This window comes from Aquila chrysaetos, chromosome 15 (assembly GCF_900496995.4).
Source record: "Aquila chrysaetos chrysaetos chromosome 15, bAquChr1.4, whole genome shotgun sequence".
In the NCBI taxonomy this organism is placed as follows: Eukaryota; Metazoa; Chordata; class Aves; order Accipitriformes; family Accipitridae; genus Aquila; species Aquila chrysaetos.
The window spans coordinates 8609635-8633050 of record NC_044018.1 but is presented as its reverse complement, the minus strand read 5'-3'; the positions used below and the strand labels follow the sequence as shown (position 1 = coordinate 8633050).

At 41.9% G+C, this 23416-nt stretch overlaps 1 protein-coding gene across 3 annotated transcripts in view; it reads left to right on the top strand.

Annotated features, from left to right (window-relative positions):
* Positions 1–9594: 9594 nt before the first annotated feature.
* The window catches only part of KLHL29 (kelch like family member 29), a 410116-nt gene continuing 396294 nt past the window's right edge, over positions 9595–23416 (top strand). For all 3 annotated transcript variants that reach the window (XM_030037612.2, XM_030037613.2, XM_030037610.2), the window contains exon 1: positions 9595–9842. The gene's annotated coding sequence lies outside the window, so the exon portion shown is untranslated. The remainder of the gene's footprint in view (positions 9843–23416) is intronic.

Here is a 23416-nt window from a genome sequence, read left to right as displayed (position 1 = left end):
CGGAGAACTCTCAGATTCGGCGATTCTGTCCAGCCGCAATACACAGGGAACGTAAGGGAAAACACAACAGAGAGGACTAGTTGTTCGGAACACTCACGTGCTTAATTTATTTGCGTGCGATCCCCTGGAATACATTCATTTCCCCAACATTCAAGATTTTAAGATGAAGAAAACTTGCATCCAAGTAATGGAAGGAGGGTATTCTCTTCCTCTCTGAAAAGGCTACAGGATTTATTGCATTGCATTGTGCCATTTCAAAATGGTTGTAAAAGTCTGTCCTTAGGCATAAAATCTGCTCACTTACTTTGTAGCAGTGCATCAGCTAATGAGCTCTTATTTGCCTTTCCAAATTAAATTACTTGATACAGGTAGGAGAAATTTTGCAGTGGTGGGTTAAAAGTAAGAGACTAAAAAAAGCACATTAAGCAACTTTTCTAGTCTGTTCTAATTCAAAGGTACCTTACTGTTCTTCTAACACAGAAGTACTAAACTCACACATCAAGTAAAAGTTGCTGGCAAACTCAGACGAAAGGTGCCCTTTTCTTTCACTGTCAGAGAGCGGCGATGCTGCCGTTTCCCTCCGCCTCCAGTGGCTATGTCATCTCTGAGGTCAGTTTTCTGCTTCTTGAACATGACTTGGCTGTTTATGAAACGTGAAATCAGCACCAACAATCGGTAGCAACTTCAAGAAAGAAGCCTTGGGCTAACAAATAATAAAAAAAAAATCCTCATTTTTGCCCACAATGAGAAAAATCTACAGAGCCGCCACCTAAGGGCTTTCATTGCCTTCGGCACAGAAGGAATCCACATTTAGAGAGTGCAGCCTAAACATTTTCACTTACTGAGCTCATCATTTATTTCGGTGGCAGACATCCCTATGTGAGACAACCTTGCCAGTCATCAATCCCTCTTTAGATTAAACATGAAAGGGGGTCTATCCTCCCATTAGCACAGGGGAGATGTACTAATATGGCCCAAATTAATGTCCTAATCATTCCTTGACAGAATAGAATTTAAAATAACCCAACTCTATCACTCCAAAATCATACAGTCTGAGTCTGATCATTTGAAAATTGGTGTTGGTCATCAGGGATCTCAGGTTTCAGCTGAATTATTCAGAGTATCGGGCACAACCACACAAATTATGCTGGGACAGAGGGGAAGGGGAATGAAAGGGGGAAATCGGGGAACCTAGGTGAAAATCTAAACACAAGGCAGTTCAGCCAAACCCCGACTTCTTCCCAGTTATTTAGTTACAGAACAGCATTTTCCTCCAAGAGAGTGCTTGCAGAAAACACCATCTTTGCGCATACTTGCTTGAATACACATTCGTATGGGTTTTCATTCTTAGTGTTTACTGGGGCCCTGGTTACATTCTCCAGCCAATTTACTCATATAATGTGTTTTTTTCTCCCTCTGGCTACCGTGAAACAAAGCTTCAAAAGGGATAGGCAGGAGAAAAATTCCTCTCACTAATGTTTTTCTCTCCTAAATACTGAGGAATTCTACTTCCCTGGCACCATTCTCACTATTTACACGTGCGTAGCTGTGTACATACCCCAGCTTACTAACCCATGTTCCGCACAAGGGATATAACTGAATAGGGTTATTCATAACCAAACTCTCATACAGCTCGGCCAGTGCCAGGATTTTAGTCTATGCTCAAGGGGCTGTGATTAGTCTGAGAGAACATTATGAAAATCAACCTGGCTAATTATTACTTCAAATAACTGGAAAGGAATGCAATAGATTCTCCAGGAAAAACTATAAGAGAATCAAGATTTGGGTGTTTGCATTTGTTTGTTTGTAAATGTTCTCATTAGCTCATCCGTAAGATTTACGCTCCATGCAAGAATTACCAGGGGAATTTCTATAGACTGTTCAATGAAAGAGGGCAGATAGATCATCACATCATTTTGTACCCTTTTGGATACAAAAGCCTCTGAATTTCCAAATGCCAAAATTTTGTGCAGAATATTCATCATGATATTGTTAATCATATCCTTATTGACTATACAGACCATTTATAGAAAGTTTCACAGAATTTAAAAACAGAGCTGAGAGCCTGATCTCCTATATATCTCAAAGCAGTATGTTTTATCCCTATTTTAAACCCCAAAATTAAATCACAGCAGTTTAGTCCTTGGGAGAGTAGATGGATGTATAAAAGGAAACGAACCTGTCACTAATCTCAAGACCTCTGCAAAAGAACAAATGCACTAAATGAGAAACATCTAGATGATCCCAGGGTGCACATTGTTCCTGATGTACTGGAGAAGCTGTGTAACCTTCAAGACCTCTGCCAATCTGACACTAGGCAAAAGTCCTAATCAATTTAACTATTGGAATTAGTTTGACCATAAATATGAAAGGAAAATACAGCACCAAGGCACCTACGATCAGGGAAGGGTGGGTCTGCACCAGTGCAGAACACTGGCAAAAAGCCATCCAAGGCCTCACCTCCAGCCACCCGTTCATCTCCGATGCTCCAGGGGAATGCAGAAAAATGAAACAACTCCCAAATAACGAAGATATATGTGACCAATTTCATCCAAGAGAAAAAATAAATCCTTCCTGACAGTCTGCAAGACCTCACCAAAGCCATGAAACAAGAGAATGATTATTTGATAATAATTATTCTCTTTTGAAACTGCAAGTGTTACGGGGATGCTGAGAGCAACACCGGCACTGCTGGTCCCCGGAGCCTCACGAGGGACCGAGTAACAGGAGGAATAACAGGTTCTCAGACTGCGAGACAAGGAACTGCCACCAACCTCCCGACAAAGCTCCCACTCACACATGCACAGAAAGATGTACAGATTTCTCCACAAAGCGGATGAAAGCATGTATTTAAAAATCCATATTTAACGTCCTCTTAAACATCCCTACCTGTGACAGCTTTTACAGGACAAACAGTTTTATTATTTAGGGCTCTGTGGGATAGGAAATCATGTCTTCTTTTAAGGGTGGATTTGTCTAACTTAAGCTTGCAACCACTGGGTCCTGTAATGCCTTTGTCAGGTAGATAAAGTGCCTACTCGCTCTTGGATATCTTTTTCATGGGTCAGTACCTACCTGCGGTGACCAAGTCACTTCTCAGCTTCTTCCCTGATGAGCTAAATAAGTTGAGCTGCTTATGCCTCATGTTGTCACGCTTGTTTTCTGAATCCTTTTTCATACCTTTCCTTTGAACTTACCTTACTATTTCCACATTGCTTTTGAACTGCGAACACCAAAACTGGACACGGTTCCTAACAGTAGCCTTACCACTGTTGTTCATGTGGGCAACATCAAATCCTCTTATCTGCTTGATATTACTCTTTTTTACATCTCAGGATTGCATTGGCCTTATAGCCACAGAGTTACAGTGAAATGTCATTTTGAGGTGCTTATCCAAAAAGAATCCTATATTTTTTCAAAGGCCTTGCTTCCCAAAAGAGAGCCTCCTGCCCTTTGTAGCCTTGTCTTCATTCTTTATTACATTGCCTTGCATCTAGCTAATAGTCAAACTTTTTTTTTTTTTTTTATTTTGACCTCTTCATTAAGCACTTCAGGTCATTCAGCAATAATAATTTGTCCCTTTATCACTTATTCTTCCATTTGTTCACTGTTAACCTGTGCCATGTGTAAACCTGATTCTCTATCATTTCTTTGATCAGTGATAAAACCATTTGGCCTTTACTCAAAAGTTGATTCCTAGAGGAATCCATTAAAAAAGAGTTTTACATAACATTCAGAGTCTGTGCAAAGCATTAAGCAAATCAAAACCAGGAGCACCACCGCCATTTTCAACCTGATTTTTACCAGGCATCAAGTATAAAGGAGGAAAACTTCTTGCTATAGTTAGAGCAATGACGCCAGCCCCTTCCAGGGTCCTAAGACCTATACGATACCGCAAGGACAATCCGTCTGCCTCAAACACCCACCTCATATGCAAACTCTGGGGTAAATCAGCCCTTCTAAAATAGATGTCTATAGGTACGTGAGACCTCTGAGTGTCTCCAGGCTCCAAGGTGCGCCGGCGCACCTGGCTGTACCTACCTCAGATCCATCCCTAGGGAAGCCCCAGATATCATCAACTTCCCTCTATCGAGTTTTCTGTGGGTCTGAACAGACCTGCTCTGGTCAGTCTGGATAGAAGGAAAACAAAGACTGTGGGGTGTAGCACTGTCTCCATCTCGCTCCAGAGCCTAGATATGCTTCCCTGTAGAGTCAGTGGCCACTAACGCAGGTGGCAACTAAGTAAGTCTTCCGCGAGGCTTCAGCAGCACCTCCTTGTCTCTGTTTCCTCTCTGTGAACCTACTTCTGGTTCTTTCCAGAGTCTGGTTTATGAGGTACTTAACATTTACAGGAAAATTCAGTATTTAATTAACCTGAATTACATCCCAGCATTGTGCTGAGATTGTTTCGGAGGCCATCTAAATATACAGAAAAACGTTGTATAGCTGCTTAACCAAAATCTTATAGCATAAATTTGGGTCCCTCTATTAAAGGACAGAATGGCAGCATCTCTTCTCCATGCCTAGGGTGTCAAAACACTGTTTCACTCAGAGCTGAAAGGAATTATGTGACAAGAATGGGGGGCAAGATGTATCTCCTAAAGGAAATGTGACTGAGTCATTTATATTTTTTGTTCTCACTCTCTGTTCTAGTTATGCCACAGATGGCAGAAAATAGGAGTCAAACCAATTTAATACAGACATTCAGTTCAAAATGGCATGTATTTTAGTTTTCCCTGTATAATTATGAGGAATACGTGGAAACATAATGTTACTGTTTCAGACAAACAAATCAAATGACGCAACTCCCTCCAAAATCACCCTGAAAGTCCAATGCCTCCTACATCCCCCCTCATAAACCAGTGCAGTGGAGTTACCTTGACAAAACTCAAGCAACTGATGCAATGACTTCGATGGCAATGGAAATGCCTCTCCGTGTGACTGAGCGGGACTACAGGCCACTGGAAATGAAGTTGTTAACAAAATCTTCATAAACTTTCAAAAAGTCCCAAGAAAAACCTGACTTTTCTGCTATCCCCAACCATTAGAGATTTTCACATAATTCAAGACAGAGCTCTAGACTCTGCCAATATAGTGAAATAGATCTTACTTTTATTATTGCCCATCAGAAATCAAAATCATGACTCCAGCGGAACCCACTTCTGTCTTCTGGGGGAAGTTTTAGAAAATGGTTCTGTCATAGCTAAGAGAAATCAACTCAATATACTGCTTGCTCTTAGAGGATCAGACTCTTCTCATTCCCTTGACAACTCAGGGACAAGGAAGTTTCGGCTCACACACGGAAAATCACACAAATATTTATTTCGCCAGTTCCAAGCAAATGACTTCATAACCTTTGCCCGCAGAGACATGCAGGTACCTGCAAACAGTTTGTTGTCAGATTAAAATGCCAAACGCCTGAGGAACTCAGGGATATGTAAAGTCTGGGAGGTAGAATATAATCTTCTTGTGGAAAAATGGTCCGATATTCACGAGATTAATATCTTCCTCATCTCTTGGTAAAAAATGTTTACTCCCTCTATAGGTTATCAACCAAACAGTGACCATCTGACACTCCTCTTCCTGTCTGATGATGAATTCACTTCACAGGAATAGTTGCCTGCCTTGATGACTACCCTATAACCGACGTGGAGGTGTACATGGTTTGGGATGCATGAAGCAGACGGAGGGTCCCTTTCTAACCAGTTCCCAGTGACAGGACATTGTACCTGCCGGCTCTGCCGTGCCACCCCTGATACCAGCTCTGGTCACTCAGCAGAAGAGAGGAGGTTTGCTCAGGGGAGGAGGTATTTCCTTAAACATGGTGTGTCCACAGAAGTCAATGATGTTTTTCACTAAATTCCACAGGTTGGCAGTTTTTAGCAGCTTTAATCCATCTTAAATTTATATTTTGGCAATTAACTCAAGCTGCACACCTGAAAATTACTTTAAAAGTCGCTTCCTGCTTTCTTTGGGGATTATCTTTCTGCTAAACACTAAGGATAATTGTAACAGGTATGTACAGATGAATGCTAAAAGTACCAGCGAACAGTCTTCATACCGCAAATAAATCAAAATACACGACTGAAAAACCCCCGAGATATCTTCCTGATCTCCACTGACTTTTTCAGAACCCTTAAACCCTGGAAATCTACTAAATATCTATTACCATATTTTCTAGATATTCTACCATATCTATTACCATTTTCAGGCAGCAGAAAATGAAACCATTGACATTAATATCCAAGCTGTAAACCTGTAATTAAGGAGATCTTCACTAGCTGAAAGCAGGAGTCAAACCTTGCAGTTAATGTTTGGGTAGCAGACATTCCTCTTTGGCTATGGCTTAGAAAAATCTCATATGACAATTCTGGAGACGAAATTTCATTACCTTTGAAATGGCTCAACCTGCATAAAAAAGTAAGAAATTTTTAGTAATGATTTAAAGAATTATATTTTAAATCCCTTAAAATGAACAAGAATTTCACTCCCTGAAGCACGTCCAAACCTAGGAGATAAGGTTTACCACCAAGTAAGTGGGAAATATTTATGGGAACCCCTTTGCAAAATCCTGGTACCCGATTACTACGTTGGTCCCTGCAATATGCGCAGCACAGCTAATCTAACGGCATTGCCATCAAATATTTTGCAGACGAAAATGAAATCTCCAATAAGATGAATAGATCTGTGTGTCTTCTAATATTTTATCAGAAGATGGACTTGATGCTCTGACAATTCAAGATGCCATTAGTTTCGATATGATCAGCAAAGACAGGGGAAGTTGCATTATTCTCATTCTAATACACGCCTTGTAACATAATGATCTATTGCTAAAAGAGGAAATCTCTTCTTTCAGTGGAGCAAGCTTTACCAGCCACCAAAGTCTTGCAGGCTATCGGCTGCCTAATCTAAAATCGGGATTCTCGCAAACAATCCTCAGCCTGTCAAGTACAGCCTTGTAACAGATTCTATTAAAAAAATCACCCACCCATCCAAATAAAACTCTCACCGCAGAGTATTTGTTTTTCTGTAAATGGATCTTTTGTTTCACTAGCATTTTAAGTATCCTTACATTCAGTGCTATTACTTGGACATAGGTTTGCCCCCCTTAAAACACGCACTAAATGAGAGGACAGGATTTCCCGAATGCTGAGAAAGGATGTGAGTGGCAGTACGTCATTCCCAGTGCCAGGAATAGCGTGCCAAGCACAGAGGAATTTCTCCAGAACCAGGTGTTAACCTTAATTTTAAAAAAACTTCCTGCACACTGCGACTCCACTGAACCATGAGCAGGATGCCCCCAAATTATTTTTCAGCCACCTGCCCCTCTCAACAAAGCCCACCTGTAGATGCCTTTCTCTCAGAAACAGAGCAGAAAAAAAAAAAGAAGGAATTAAAAAAGAATTGATAAAATGAAGCAGTTTCTTCTTAAATTACTGAAGTTACTAAACTAAGAAAAATCGAAGAGACAAAATTAATGTAGAATACTATATTTAATGTAATCATATGCTTATTCTTCATGAATATGAAATTGTGGCTCAAATTGTGAGTTAAACCGGTTTAGATCTAGAATAAAGTTACTGAGGATCAAGAAATTCTTTGAAATTCATTACCTGTAAGTGAAATCAGAATCTGACCCTATGTCAGCATTTGTAAATCAGGTATTTAACAAAATTTGAAGGGAAATCTAAGGTCGAGATTTGAACTCTATCTTCCTGAAGTGAAAGAGTACAAAAGTACCTTCCTAAAATGAAAACCCCAGAAAATGGTCAGTATAATAGACCTATAGAGCTTCATAGCTTAAAAGTGCTGTCCAAATATTAGCTAAATCCTTCCTATAAACCTGTGAGGCAGATAAGATGGAAGCACTTATGCTAAAAATAAACAAAACCTAGAACTGTCTCATATAACTGTAAGATTTTATTAAAAATAAACAGGGCTGGTTGGTATCCTTAACCTCAAGGTCACAAAACAAAGTACTAGGCACTAGAGGATAGCGGCAAAAGCCAGTACTCCAAAATCACTGTGTCTAATTAAGGATTCCAAAGAATCTCTGCTTTATGCTCTCTCCTGTCTCGAAGCATTCGCTGCGAGAACATTCAAATGCCACCGGGAGACTGACATGCTACTTGTTAGGTCAACAGTCCCATTGAGACTTCTTCTCATCGGCTTCATCGGCTTCTGGGTCAACTATATATGCTGGGCAAATAACACCGCACCAGGGCAAATAACACCGAACGGGGATCTCGTGTTTAAAAGGGAGAAAACTAAGGGGAAAAAAAAAAAGCTGCGTGGAAATCGGAAGAGTGTGTCGTGTGTGCGCTTGCTAAATAATTCAGATTTAAACTGTTCTGAACTTCTGACCCTCACACTCCACTGCGATGTACAGGACTGGAGGTTTCAGTGTTAACCCACGATATATTAACGACAAAAATGTATGGAGCCTTCCTGTTTCAGAGCGAGGCCATATTCTGCTAAAAGCATTCTAATATTAATGATGATGGCTGGTTTTAGAAATGTTTTAGCCCACTGCAATAACGTATTTTCATTTGTTTGTGAGGTTGGGAAGAGAGAAAATTAAATTGCCCTTTTAACGCTGCACCCTCCTTCCTCCCAGGCATCGGGCAGCGTGTGTCCCTTTTTCAATAAAAACCTGCATTTGCCTATTTCTGCGGGTTGTGTGCTTCCCTCCCTTCCCTTTGCTTCGCTCAGCTGTCATTTGGCACAACTGCCTCACTTTCAACACGTTAGAGCATATATTTCTCCACGATGCATTTTTAACTGGCAAAGTAAGGAGAAAAGAATTTGATTAAGCTTATTTTTGTGCTTACAGGAAATATAAAAGACAAAGTGTGCTATGTTTAAAACTACAGCATACGCAGCTCGTGTGCACGTCGGAAAGATCTCTACAAAGCAGCGCACACAGAGATACAAGATGATACAGAACAGAGAGACAGATGCAGATTTCCACGCGTAAAATCTGTAGTGACTCCAAGCGCGATGGCTATTAAAAATAAATAAATAAATAAATAAAGGCGGGGGGGGGGGGGGGGGAGCGGTGTCGGGAGAGAATCGTACCAACCTATTCAAACACTCCTGTGGACTTCAAGAGGCTTTGGATCACGCCCCCGGAGAGCGATGATTTAATAAAGCGGGGTAATATTTCTTTTCAACTACACGCTACTTTTGAAGACAGCTGGGAGACCGATGACCTTTTCGGAAACACGCTCTCCCCCCCCCCCCCACTCCCCCACTCCCCGCACGTCCTTGCCGCCTACCGAGGGGGAGCGCTCGGCACACAGCTGCGCGCTCCGCGCCCGCGGAGAGGAAGGCTCCGCGCCCGCGTCCCCACCCGCACCCGCGGCGGGGGGGAGCTCCGCGGGGCCGCCCCCGCGGGGCCCGGGCGCCGGCGGCGGCGGCGGCGGCGGGGCCGGGGCAGCCTCCCGCGGGGGCGGCCGCGGGGCGTGTCGGCGCGGCGTGCGGGGCGGGGCGGGCCGGGCTCCCCCGCCTCCCGCCGCCGCCGTGATTGGCCCGGCCCGCCCCTCGCCCCGGCGCCCAGGCCGCCTCCCTCCCCGGCTAAAGCGGGCAGTAGGTGAGGGGAAGGCGGCCAGACGGGAGCATGGTCGCGGCTCCGCAGCAGCCTCCGCCGCCGCGCCGCGCCCCCCTGCCCGGCCTCCAGCGCGGCTCCCGGCGCCCGCAGCCGCGCGGGGCTCTGCGTTAGCGGCGGAGGCTGCGATGCACAAGCCGCCGCCCGCCGCCGCCGCGCATCCTCCCGCCGCCTGAGGACGCGGCCGCGCACCCGCGCTGCCGGCCCAGGGCCGCCTGCGCCCCCGCGGAGGGAGGTAAGCGGCGCGGCGGCTGCGCGCCCGCGGAGCTCCCCGCCGCCGCCGCCGGCCGTGCCGGGCATCGCCGGGCTGGCGGCTGCCCTGCGCCTGCGCTCGCTGCCCGCATTAAAAACTTCCTGCGTGCCTCCTGCTGCCTGGGGGGTGCTGTGCGCGGAGCCGGCGGGGGATCAGAACGTTAGTGTGATGGTTTTCTTTTTTTTTTTTTTTTTTTTTTTTTTTTTTTTTTTCCCACCCCATGATTTTTTTTTCAGCTTAGCGTCCGGGTGCCCACCCCCGCCGCGCAGCCACAACTTCAGGCGCTCCCCCGCGCCGCGGCGGGGAGCGGGGTCGGCCGCGCAACAACCCCCCCCCCCACGCACACCCCCCCGGGGGGGGAGCGGCTGTGTCCCCGTGAACCCCCACCCCTCCCGGCGGCGGCTGTCCCGGTGCATCCCCCCTTCCCCCCCCCGGGCCCCCACCCGGAGCCGCCCCCGAAACTGCCGGGGAACGGATCGGCGCGCAGCCCGGCGGGCAGCCTCTCTCCCTCCCTTCCCAAATGCCTCTGCCAGCCCCGCCGTCTCCCTGTGCCTGGAATACGTTTCCATCCCCCCTCCCCTCCTTTTCCTCCCGCTCCCCACGCGTGATGTGTACGAGGAACTTCTCGGCACGATATTGCTTGAATATACGGGTTTGCTTTAAAAAAGCACTTCGTACGCGTTTCCCACGCCGTGCCTTGCCACGCCGTAAGACAGTCCTCGCCGGTGTGAGGGTTTGTTTGGCTGCTGCTGGGGTTTTCTGTTGATGTGTTTGTTTTTTGGGTTTTTTTTTGTTTGTTTGTTTGGTTGGGGGGGGGTGGGGGTGTTTTCTTTTAACTTATCTTTGAGCTGAAGTGCTGTCCGGCACCGTTAGGAGCACAGAGGCGCATCCCCTGGGTACCTGTTTTCGGAAGGTCTCGCTTAGGATGGGAGGGAAATGCTACTTTTTTTGGTGACATTGAGTGGATGTGACTAGCTGTCCTTGCCGTGCGAGAATGCAGGTCTGTGGTCCCCGGGATTTTGGGTTCAGGTTCCTTTGCCTCCCCGGCGGGTGGAGAAAGGTCTGGAGGAAGGGAGTTCTGGGGATGGATGGTGGTGTTTTTCAGACACTTCATAAATAGTGTGTGCTCATAGTCACCAAGATTATTTTATTTTTGTTTTCCCCTCCTCTGGCTTCATTTATGAAACTGAAAATATTCCTAGCGCGCTGGAGACAAATCTCTCTCCTCACCACCACCAAAAATTATGGAGCCCTGGCCATGTAGTTGCCTGTTTCTTTTGTTTATTGTATATGAAAACTGTTTTGAAAAAAAAAAAAATTACCTTCTGGTAACTAGATTAAGGGGGATTTAATCACTTTTCCATCAATGAAGGAAAAAGACATGCATGTTTGCTGCAGGCTTATTATTTCTTTTAACGGAAGGTTATATGGAGCATATTGCTGAGAAATGAAGAAACTTTCTTTTTCCTGATATTCTTTAAAACAACTGAGCAAGTGTGTGTGTGTACATGTAGGCACGTGCGAGTCTCTTGCACCGATTTAAACGTGTTCATCGGGCTATCCTTTTGAGGTCAGTTTTGAGGTACTTAAAAGCCAACTACTGTAGCTTTAAGGTGACTGCAGAGAACAGTGTTACTGTCTCTTATAATTAGCAATCTGCTGAAACTTTAAATCGTCCTTGATAGATGTGATGATCTGTGTGAGAGAAGGAATAGTATTCCAGCAAGCTTTGCTTTTTTATTATTTTTTGCCTCCAAAACAAAGCAACAGTGTGTCTTTTCTTTTTATTATTGTTGTATTCTGGTTTAAACTGCTAATGGCTTTATCTTTATTTTTCCCCATGTGGAGAAAAATAAAGTACAGCCATGTTTTACACTGACATTTATCTGCGTCAAACTTTAGTTATGCTCAGGAGGTTGTTTAATATTCTCTGAATAATGTACAGGGTTTTCTTGGTGGTTTTTTTTGGTTTTGGTTTTTTTTTTTCCTTATGACCTGTCCTCATTGTATTTATGGAAGTTGTCTTCAATTTAAGATGAAATATGGGACATATGCAAATAATTTAGTGACCTGTCCAGAATAAGACTTAGCCAGCATATGTAAACTACGTCTTTCATTGCCTTGTTTCATACAGATATCTTTGCCCATAACATCTATTTTGATGTTTCCTAATAGAAATTGCATAATGCCTGTGGTATTTTAATTGAAAATTAAAGTTCAGGGTTTGAGTTACTATCTCTTCCAAAATACGAGAGTATTGTTGTGATTTATTTCAAAGTTGAAAAACATCCAGTCATACCAAGTAGTCCTCTTGCAAGTAATGACCAGTAACACTTAATTCGGATGAATTTTTGTTCATGTTCATTTAGCTTCCTGTAGAGGGTCTTAAATGAACTCTGAAATACATACTGGGTTCTCGGTCTCAAACTGCCTGGCTATCCTGTATTTATTGTCTCCGGTAGCTTATGAAATGTGGGCACAGTATGTCAACCTTTCCCTTAACAACAAAACCTATGAGCAAATGTTCAGTGTGAATTATATTACTGAAATAAAATATTCTATAGTTGTCATGGTTACAAATAGAGGCAGGGTTACTGGTTTTCATCTGCATGCTGGGGAGGGGGAATCTAGTTTTGTCACTTTTTAATTACATTTCTAATGAGTGATGGTCATACTTCAGGTACCCAATATATTAGATACATGGCACAGTGAATTAGATTTTGTCGAAGTCTTGCTGAAACAAAACAAGAAGTGGTGGTGTGCAGGAGCAAATCCTTTCTTGTTCATTTGTTTTTTCGAAGCAGAAATCTTGAGAGAAGAAAGTAACCACCTCTGTTTTGTCTCTTCCTCTAGATTAGCAAGCTGCCAGGGTTGCTGCTCTTCTTCAAACAATAATAAAAACTATATATTGTGTATGTTGACTGGAAATCCTCTCAATGAAGGGAGGGGAAGACACGGATCTAGAAATTAGACATGATTTTTGGGTTTACTGTGTACCATATCTCGTGCTATTGCTTCTAGTGCCTGTTTGTGAGAAGAATTCATTATCCCCAGGTTTTCTGTGCTCATCTAGCTAGCGATACTGCTTCGCTCCCATGCGTCGTCCTTCTCCCAGGTTGTGATCTGTTGTTTCCCTTGATGGCGCTCCAGTTTGGCACTGTGCTGATGACCACCAGAATCGGGGCCTTAACTATTTGCAGTTGTTGGCGCTTGTCCCAATGCTGTTTCTCTGCTTCTCTGTGCTCATCTGCAATTCGGTCTTGTCCATGCCTACTTGTTTTCCTGACCTTCTAACTTAGTTCTGAAAACCAGTGGACCCAGTTCTTCTGAAGCACAGGAGAAAAAAAAAAAAAAACCAAACCCAAAAACAAGGGGAGGGGAAATGAATTTTTTTTTTTTTTTTTTTTTCTTTCCTCTGTGTAGAGTCTCTGTGCTGTGGTGGAAACTCTCATACAGCTTTGCAGGGGGGGAAAGTACCCCTGGATCTGTAAATGGAGAGAGAATTTCCAGTCTGTCCTCTCTTGCTTAACTCCCATCCCTTCCATTATAGCCCTGTTGTGGGATTTATTATTTTAATCTTCAAACTAATCTGGAGGGGGTTTTGTTGCACTTTTAAGTTGTGGGGTCACTTTAATATTTTTATTAATTTTTTTTAGCATCCCTTCTTTAACTTTAGGCTGAGCGTAGCATTACTCAGGTTCTTGCAGTGACTTGTCCACTAACTACACTGATGCACTTGGATTTACTGCCATAGGCTATGGACCCAGGGAGCCCAGGCACCTGAAGGCCTGATCCTGAAGCTGCTCTGTTTGCAGAGCATCAACTTTATAGTGCACCACAGAGGTCTACGTCGTTTTCAGATCATTAATTCTTTGTGCTGTAATCGAGGCTTTTAGCTAGCTAAAATCTCTGTGTGGGTTAGTGACTTATTTGGTCCTTCAGCTTTTTTTTTCCTTCCAGATCTTCCATTTTGCAATATTTGGCCTCGCAGTGTGCTGTTTCAGTAACCTTAAATATGACACAGTATGGTTAGATACTGTGATTTATTTGTGTATCTAATCACTTTCTTAATGTACTCATCTCTTCACAGAAGAAATACTGTATAAATACATATAACCTAAAGCCCACAAACATACAAATTATATAATGTTGCCTTGAATTTACTTGTGGCTACTTGAAATTATTGTATTAACCCTTTGCCACATTTTTTAAATTTCCCTTCTGGTTTTCCGTTAGCTTACCCACTGTGGGGAAGGGTTTTAGCATTCCTCTCTTAGGGGATTATTAGTTAACTCTTTTATAAAGTTACTTGTAGGAAGGTGGAGCTGCTATGCAAAGGCTGAAGACTGTCTTCTCGGGAAGTAACCTGCCAACAGCAACTCCGAGTGCGAGGCTGTAGGAAACGTAAACAGCTTTGACATGCTTCTGTCACTTCTATGTTTCCTTTGTTACCAGAAGTACAAAGAACTCTTCCTCAGCTATAAAGAAAGAGATTAAAAGGAAATAGATTAGAAATCTCTCATGGGAACGCCTTTCTGTCAGATTTTTAAAAGTCAGTGTACTTCACAGGGTGTGAATCCGCGCTGTTTACCTGTTACGGTTAAACCAGAACTGAACAGACCTGGTACAAGAGATGCCCCGAGAAGCCTCCCTGGTGCTGTTGTTATGCAGCCGGTTACCTCTGTGCTGTCTTGACCATCTGATAAATGACAGTAACTGAATTCCTAGTCACACTCTTCCATAAATAATTTTATGTTGTAGATTAGAATATCTGGAACATGAGACCATTTTCCTTAATTTGTATGTGCTGCTTTTTTTTCGTCTGTGATGCTTAGGTCTAGGTTTTCAAATATCCTCAACTTGGATTTTTGCCATAACTGGCATTAACATCAGAAAAACACGTAGTTTTTCGGTAGTCTTAAACTACAGGTAATTTATAGTGCTGGCTTGCAATAGTAATCCTGATTCACTGAAGTAGTCTGCTCGAACTACAGACAAGGACAGATTTATTTTAAAATGAACATTCCTTTTGTAGTGTTTTGTGCGGTTTTTGTTTGTTTGTTTTTTAATTCCTGGCCATCCATTACAATATGCTATATGATGTGATATTAAGTACTAGGACTTCTGTTCAGGTTTGGTTTGGCTTACTGGAATATGTGAATGTACAGTTCTTGGGTTTGTGTCCAGTTGTAGGACTAAACTCTGGATAAATACAGGTAAGACGCAAGTTGATTGAGAAAATCAGGTTATTTCTAAGGGTGTGTATTGGAAATCATTCAGTGCAGCAGTTTGGAAGAAAATCTGCCACCGATACAATTCCTCTGCAGAGTTGCTGTTAACTAAAAACTGTCAGGTGTGCACATGGTAGGAGTGTGTTTTTTGGTCTGTCAATGTAGTTGAGAGATGCTGTGAAGAATCCCTCAAGTTCATACAGAGGTATCTGAGGCAGTAACGGTGTCCTGTAGCAGGTCTCAAACTCAAGATGTGCCTAACTTGTTGAGCTGGACTTTACTCGTACATATCTTGATATTTGTGAACCTTGAGAGACTCATCAGTCTTCACTCTTTTTTATTTTTTTAAAGTAACAACAGAAAAAACCCCACCCCAAAACCATAATCTGCATGACAATGTAGACAGTAGAAATCCTGGATTTAAAGTGTGATTTAAGAGCTTTTGCTTCAGACACTTCTTAAAGTCCATGCTGATGAGTAATTAATATTTAAATCAGATAATTCTGCTCAGAGATATGCTTTGTCAGACCTTGTTGTAGGATTTTGTGTTTTGGTCTGCAAAAGCAATGCTAGTGGATTTGCAGATCGCAGCATGCTGTAACTACTCAAAGAAAAGTTTCTTTTCTCAGTCTGAGGCTTAAACATGCTGTTTCCCTTAATTAGAGGGAGAAGAATTTAAATGCTGTTAGTTTTTCCAGCCACAGGTAAACCCCAGATCAAAAGAAGAGAGGTGAAAGAGTTCAGGAAGTTCATCGTAATAATCATGTGACATGGAGTAATTTTAGAGTGGATGCAGCTGTGTTTACCTGTGCTTTGAAATATATGTGTTGCAAATTTTGGTTGACTTGTAGCTTGTTGAACACCTGAATTCATTAAATTATTCCTAACATATTGTATACTTCAAAAAATTCATTTTTAACTTTTTCTTGATTTTTATTGTCTCTTGCTTGCCAAGAGTGGAACAATGCCAAATTGGAACTCTTCATATTACAAAATGTTGTCAGGTATATAAATATCTAGAAAATACTTTTGAAACTATATTAAATGCTACAGAATAACTACATTTAAGGAATATCTTTTGGAGCTTACTCCTTATCCCTTCATAAAGTTTGGGAAGTGGGGGGAAGAAGTTGCTAATTCTATATGAAATTTATTTTACGTTTTGGAATGAGGGGCAGAGCATAAAAATACATGTGTATGTAAAATGTATAAACTAATTTAAACTGTATCAACCTATACACTATGAAACCACTCCTTGATGGTGCCTATATTCTTAAGTATATCCTAAATATATTGGTAGCAGGATGGGTCGGTAGAGCTGTTGAGCATGATGCTGTTTCTTGCAGTATGAAGGCTAGGAGCTCTGATGGCAATGGAAGTTGGTTCTTCTGGTTTGGTTTTTCCCCCCTCGCCCTTCTGCCTTTTTTTTTAAATGGCTTGTTTTAGTAAAATGTGTTGGAGGCTATAAGGGATATCTCAGGACTCTGTGAAGGACAGAAGGAAAAAGGGTAGAAGAAACTCTTTTCTTTAAAATTGTACAGGTGGTAGTAGTCCCTGGAATAGGTAGAGATTTCTAGAAGGTAGAAATAAGTAGCTGCTTGATTATATGACACCGGTTATATTTTAAGGGTTCTCTTTAAGAAACGGGAGATTCATATGAGTAAGAGCTCCAAAGATGCAACTTTTTTTTCTTCCTTGTCCTCCTTCCTCACTTGGGGATAGGAGTAGATACCACAAAGCTTATCCACATGTTCTCCATCATGATTGTGGACAGCTCTGCTTTCCACCCCAAACAGTGGGTTCCCTCCGCAATTTCACAAACAGCTTGATAGATTACATCTGAAAAGCCTAGATACTACCACGGATGCTTTGTAGTCTATGCTATTTGGAGTAGAGAAATACCAGATACAGTAAGAGTATTGTGTGGTGAGAGGTTATGAAAAATGCTGTACCTTGCCTCTTTAGGAGAGGGGTGAAAAAAATGTGTGGTTAACACTTTCAGGTCATCTCTGACAGATTTGCTAATAAAATGCAAGGCAAAATGTTAAATATACTGCACTGCCCTCTTTATTATGCTATTTTTGGCTGATCATATGAGGGAAGTATATATTATTTAAACAAAACTCACTGTTCTGAGTGTCTTCTCCTCCTTCTCTCCCCCACGTTATTTCACATTTATAAACCTTGAGCATACCAATCAATATTCCATTAAGAGGGGAATTAACTTGGGAGAAGCTTGCATGTATTTGCATGTAGTAGCTTATTTCTTGGTCTGTGGCATTCTGTTGCCTTTCCCCCATGTCATCTTTTTCTTTTTTTGAAGAACACTCCAAATATTTGTGCAATTACTTCTAATAGCGAGGTTTGCCGTGCCCCATCTTAATTCTGTTAATATGAATTGCTGGTACAGCCTACTGCAATGCCCTCCTTGCAGGCAACATCAGTCAAATGTTTGTAGCTACCTTTTTGCTTCTGTTTTACAATAGCTGGACATCAAGGTGTTATGCTTCAGATCAAATGTTGCTCTTGGTTACACATATGTAGTTAACAGAAATCAATGTTGCGTAGGCATAAATGAAAGTTGGATTTGATCTTTCGCGAGTTAACTCTTATCCCATTTATACTGCTGCTACTCTGGATTTTCTGCAGGGTGGATTGAATGCCCAATCTCAAATTCAGAAGTTGTGAGACTTTGGCTGTCCGTGCCAACATTTTATTCCTTGTGGTCTCTGTACAAAGACAAAGTAAAAACTACCCTCTTGCTTTCTGAAATCTGAGCCTTGAGACTGCAAACAAATGTAATGAGATTTGATTAAAAGCTGCCTATAGCACATAGAAGCGTGGGATGTGGCTGCGTGGGACCTTCTGGGGAACCTCTCGGTTGATCTTGATGTGTGAATTGTCACGAGCTGCTGAACTGTGGACCAAATCCTGATCTAGTTAACACCTGTGGAGCTGACATATTCCAATATGTATCTGATGCTGCGCAATGCTTCTGTACCCTGAGGAACAAATCACTTGTGAAATTCAACTGTGAAGGTCTTAAGGTCAAAGAAAGAGTCTGCAAATCTCAGTAGATGACAGCAACTGCAAAAGAGGGGGGTGGCTGGTTGAGGACTGGGCATATTTTCTGGTCTGTGGTTTGTGTGGTCCAGGTGCTTCAATACCTTTTTTCTTCTTTCCCCTTACAGTTCTGTATTGTATAAAATGGGCCAAATTTGTCCTTGGCCCAAATCTACAGAGTTAAATGAAGTTACATTTGGTACCTTGAAAATACTAGATAAATGTTCTGCCTGTTCTTTAAGATTATCAAATCCCCAAAGTAAAGCCTATTTTGTAGTACATTTTTCTTTTTGGAAGAGAAGTGTGTAATTTTATGATTAAACTTCTGGGCAGTTATAGTTCTGCAACATCACAACCTTATCTCTCTGTGAACTAAATGGCAATGGGAAGTTGTGGCCGATATTTGAGTTGTTATTTATAGGAGGAAAAAATAGAGCATAGAAATGGTATAGGAATTAAGGAAACAAAAAGGCTTGCCTGAAGTCTCTAAAATATAGGACTAACTTTAAAAGTGGTACTCAGATACAGAAATGCAGCCAAAGATGAAGACAATTGTGGTTCACTTGCTGCCATAATACTCTTTATTTTGGTTTGTTTGTTTTTCCTCCATCTCGGATAGAAATTTTGAAAGCCCATTTGTGTGTGTGGGGAGAGGATGCTCTTGCTAAACAGAAATTGCAGCAAGGTTTCCTTAAACTCGCTGTTTCAATATCACACTTGAACAGTTCACAGCAGCATCCTTCAAGCCTTCTAAAAAACTGTTCTTAGACAAATCTTGTGGTTGCAACAGCTAAGTTATTGAAGTATTGTATTTCAAGAATAATACAAGTAAACCAAAAAAACCCCAACCCCCTGTGCTGTGTTGGCTTCTTTATTCAAAGAACTTCATGCAGCTGCAGGGCTCTGATGGCAGAGTCTGGGTCTGGGCTGGAGATCAAGAATGACACCCAGTTGGGTCAAGTTGAGAAGCTTAAACTCTAATTTATGATGGAAATGCAGGTGCAGCTTGAGCCCAGGCATCTACTGCTTGAGGTGATGGTTACTCAGGGCATTAGGTACCTCTGTACTTTTCATCTGGAGAAGCCAGTGGGCTGGTCAGACTTCTGCTGCATGTAATCTGAGTGGAAGTCCTGGTTAACCATTTCCTTCCTCCTATTTTCAGGCTACACTGTTTATCATGCAGTTATTCATCTTTAGGAAAACATGAACAGGCTCAGATTTCCTCAAGGTACTTACTAAAATGACATCGCATATGGCGGCAGATCATAAGTCCTCCCGTGTCTAAATATTATCTTGTAAGATTAGAACATACCAGTTCTTGGTTTTGAGTAGACCTGTAGCCTCTTGAATTTTACTATAACCATTTCTAAGTTTGCTTAAGAGGATAGTTTTACTCTAAAAACAAAATGTACAAAAACCTTATTTTCATATAAAGATTGTGAATTTAACAACAATCAGAACTGTACAGCCTTGGGCCATCTTCTTGATTAGAAAATTGAAAGATACAAAAAAAACCCCAAAGAAGAGTGGTTTGTTTTTTTTTTTTTCTTCTATGCTTGTCAGGCATGGTAGCATGAATTTTATTTTTATATATTATAAATATTTTATATTTGTTTTAAGGGGGCAGGAAGGGGGGGGGAAGTAGTGTAACTTATAGCTGTAATTGCTACTCTAACAGCAAAACTGCTTTTGAGAAAAGACTAACCATCAGGATAAGACCCAAGAAATGTCAGTACTTATCTTACCTAGATAATGTGTTACTTTTAATTTTAGGCCAAAATTTAGGAGCATGAGCATTGTGTGTATAACTATTACATGCACAAATACACCATTTAATCTTGGCTTGCTGTATCTAATAAATGTGTTTCACTGTAGCTGCAATCAACATAATGTCCAGAGATGCTTGCAAAAGAATGATGATTGTGAAGTGGTGATAGAGCTTATGCAGTACTACACGAAGTGACAGCATTGCTCTGTGAAACCCTTAGCCTCTGTCCTCGGAGCAAATTGTAAATGTAACTCTGAATCTCTGGGTGGGCTGTTGGCAAAGAGGAATAAACAGAGAGGGATCTTTGAATTGTAAACTAAAAGTTTCTGATCCTTGAGCTGAAAAACATCTGTTAGCCAAGCCCGGAGCAGGCTGACCAATTGGTATGTGACCTGGCTACCACTAGAGAGGGACGGAGCTCTATATAGAGCAGGGGTGCATTACTTATATAAAGGGCAGATTTCAAATAAATGAGGGGTTTTTTGACAGTTTGTTTTTCTTTCTGAGGGTAGAAAAGGAGAGGGTGAATGTTAAATCATACCATTGTTTATAGCCAAGAAAAACTTCACAAGCAAAGTTTTGTTGCCCAGAAACATCTTTAAAAAGACAGAAATGCTTCAGATTCCACGTGTAGATCAAACTCGCAAATATTCTTAGCATAAAGCAACAATTAACTGCAAATTGTACTGTGGAAGTTGGAAACAAATTTCTAACCATCCGGGTGAATAGAGAAAGTGCCATATCCCATATGAAATAGAAGCACAAAGGCTTCCCAGGGAACTCAGGAAAGCAGTGGAGTTCTTCCATTTTCTTTCATGTGATGCGAGTGTTTTATTCTGCTTATCTTTATTTAGCTGCAAATCTGAAGTTTCTCTATTGCACACACACAAAAAAAAAAATCCCTAGACACTATGGGGGGTCAACTTCAATTCTGTGTAACTGCAGCTTCTTTTGGCCACGTTAGGATCAGGCTTGCGTAAGTCCAGTCTGCCTGGTGGCTCTCCTTTTCTGGTTTGGCTGTGTTGTCAAAGCAGTCTATTTTACGTATATATATTCTTGAAGTAGCTGCACAGGCACTCTGCCCCCAAGTTGCTGAATTACCTCTTCTGTCACTGTGTCTTAAGCCTTCAGTTCTCTTTTTTTAGATTTATCTTGTTTCAGATTAATGAAAGCACCACCCACAATTATTGAGCATCTTTAGGATGAAACGCATCCTGTTAACCTCAGCTTATTTTTGAGGGGTTTCTCCATCCTTGCCTTTTCTGTTTAGGCAGTAAACTCTTATGGGACAAGGGCTGTTATTTTTTTGCCTGTACAGTGAGGTCCTCCTTCCTAGCTGTGCCTTGTGCTCTAACAGCACAAAAATGATTCATAAGCTCTGAAAATACTGCTCTTAACCCCTCCTTTCTACATTTTGGTCTAGAAAGATTCTGTTATGCTGAGGCAAAGCAAAATTTAATGCCACTTTCCTTTCTGTTTCTCTTAATTACTTATTTTTGAGGAGGAAAAAGTATCCTAAAGAAGTAAAATGAACATTAAAATAACTTTAGGAATCGTGGCACGCTTTAATAGGATTTTTTTTTAACTTGTAGCTCATTCTAGGACAGAGATACTTAGCAGTAAAGCATGGGCTTGCTAGTCAGGGGTGTATCTGTTTCTTCTGGAAAGCAAGTATGTGCTTTGTCTCACTCCATTAAAAATAGCAATCCCAAGAATATATTGAAGGCTCTGAACTATTTAGGAGGTGGTTGTTGCTGTAAAGGTCCACAGTCACGCCCACCAGAGGGCATTTTATCACCAATTTCTTGGGGAGAAAGTTTTTTCTTAAGTCACGAATAAAGTAGTAAATATTGGATGGAAAAGCAGTATATGAAACATTGTATGGATAGCTTTTTTGTTTATGTATAAATACATATGCTTATTTCCTGGCTGTATTTATATGTAAATAAGTAATGATGTCAGCTTGAATGGTTGGATTTCCCCTCTGTTTCCCAAATACTTTCTAATTTTACTTAGGGATAATCTGGACGAAAAGGAATTCTTTAAAGCTCTTCCACAGCTGATATAGCCATTGGTTACCAGGAAACTGGCCTCCCCACCAAACAAGCACAGCAGATACTCTGGATGATTGCAGTGTACCTCTACTCCCCCCTTGCCAGGGCACTTTGAAGCAGAGGCTGCTGTTCAGGAGCCCTACTCATTTAGGAGGCTGGAATTTGCAAATATACTTAACAGCAAAGCCCCTGAATCCTAAGGAAACTCTTGGCAGCTGGGGAAGCGTACATCTGCCAGATGGACCTGATGTCTTGCATTTGGCAGCAGTTAATGCTAAGGCATGATATGCAAAACCCAAGAATGACAGCTAGGAAATGAATTTTTATTTTAAAAACTGTATTTTGGTTTGGTCTTGTTTTTTCTGTTCTCCCATCCGTCTTCCATTATGAAATAAAGCCTCTTCAGAAAGGGGAAAAAAAAAAATCCACTTCTGAAAATACCTTCTCTCATCCCTTTTCAGGGTGCTTCCTTGTAAAGTTGACATCTGTGCTGAAGGTTGGGCTGCCCCAGTTCAGATGTGTGACCTTCATCAGCCTGGTGCAGCACACATAATGTGATTAATTCCCTTCAGTTCCCTGTGGACAAATATATTCATTCCACCAGAGCCCCCATGACTTGTTTGCAGTCTCAGCAGAGGCCTGGGGTCATATGAGACCAAACTGCAAACCTGGGCAGTGATCTGAACAGTCTGTGCTGTGACATGTAGGCAGAGCAGTGGTAAAAGCCTTTCTCCCTATGCAGGACCCTCTCTGCATGTGTATGGGACATGCTGTGAATGATTTGAGTAGAGATTTGGATACCTGCCATAAGTGCAGCTTTGGGACCTGTGGTTAGGACCCCATGTTGTGTTTGTGGCCATCTAGATAAAGATGGGAGTTATTCAGAGCATGTCTGTTGCTTGCCAAAAGTAGCTGATGTCATAAGGGTGGATAATGATGAAATGTAGAAATTTTTTTTTTTTCTTATTCTCCAAACTGTTCAGGTCAAAAGACTGCACCTTGCTAGGATGAAGCAAGCACAGACCTGCAGACCTCCCACCACTCCATCCCGAATGAAGTGCACATAGAGGCTTTGATTTAATCCGCAGAGGTTAGAGGGACCTTGTTTGGGATGAAGGGAAGCAAAGATATAAGCCAACAGCATAGTTCTCCAGATGTCTGGAGAGATACTTGCAGTGAGGATGGATGCACTGTCTTTCTTGTGTGGTGTTAGTGGGGACGCAGAAGGTGCTGTGGCCTCCCCTTATTCCTGGTGCTTCATGGGAAGACAGGAGTGGGAGCAGTGCTGTGGTCTGAACAGCTCTTCCTTCTACCCAAAATAGTGTTAAGACCCTCAACAAATAGTGGTTGGGGAACTGTGTGGAAAAAAAATTGCTCAGACTTTAAAAAAATGTTTGCAATGAAAAAGTGAGGTGGAGAATTAATCAAGACTAGTTCCTG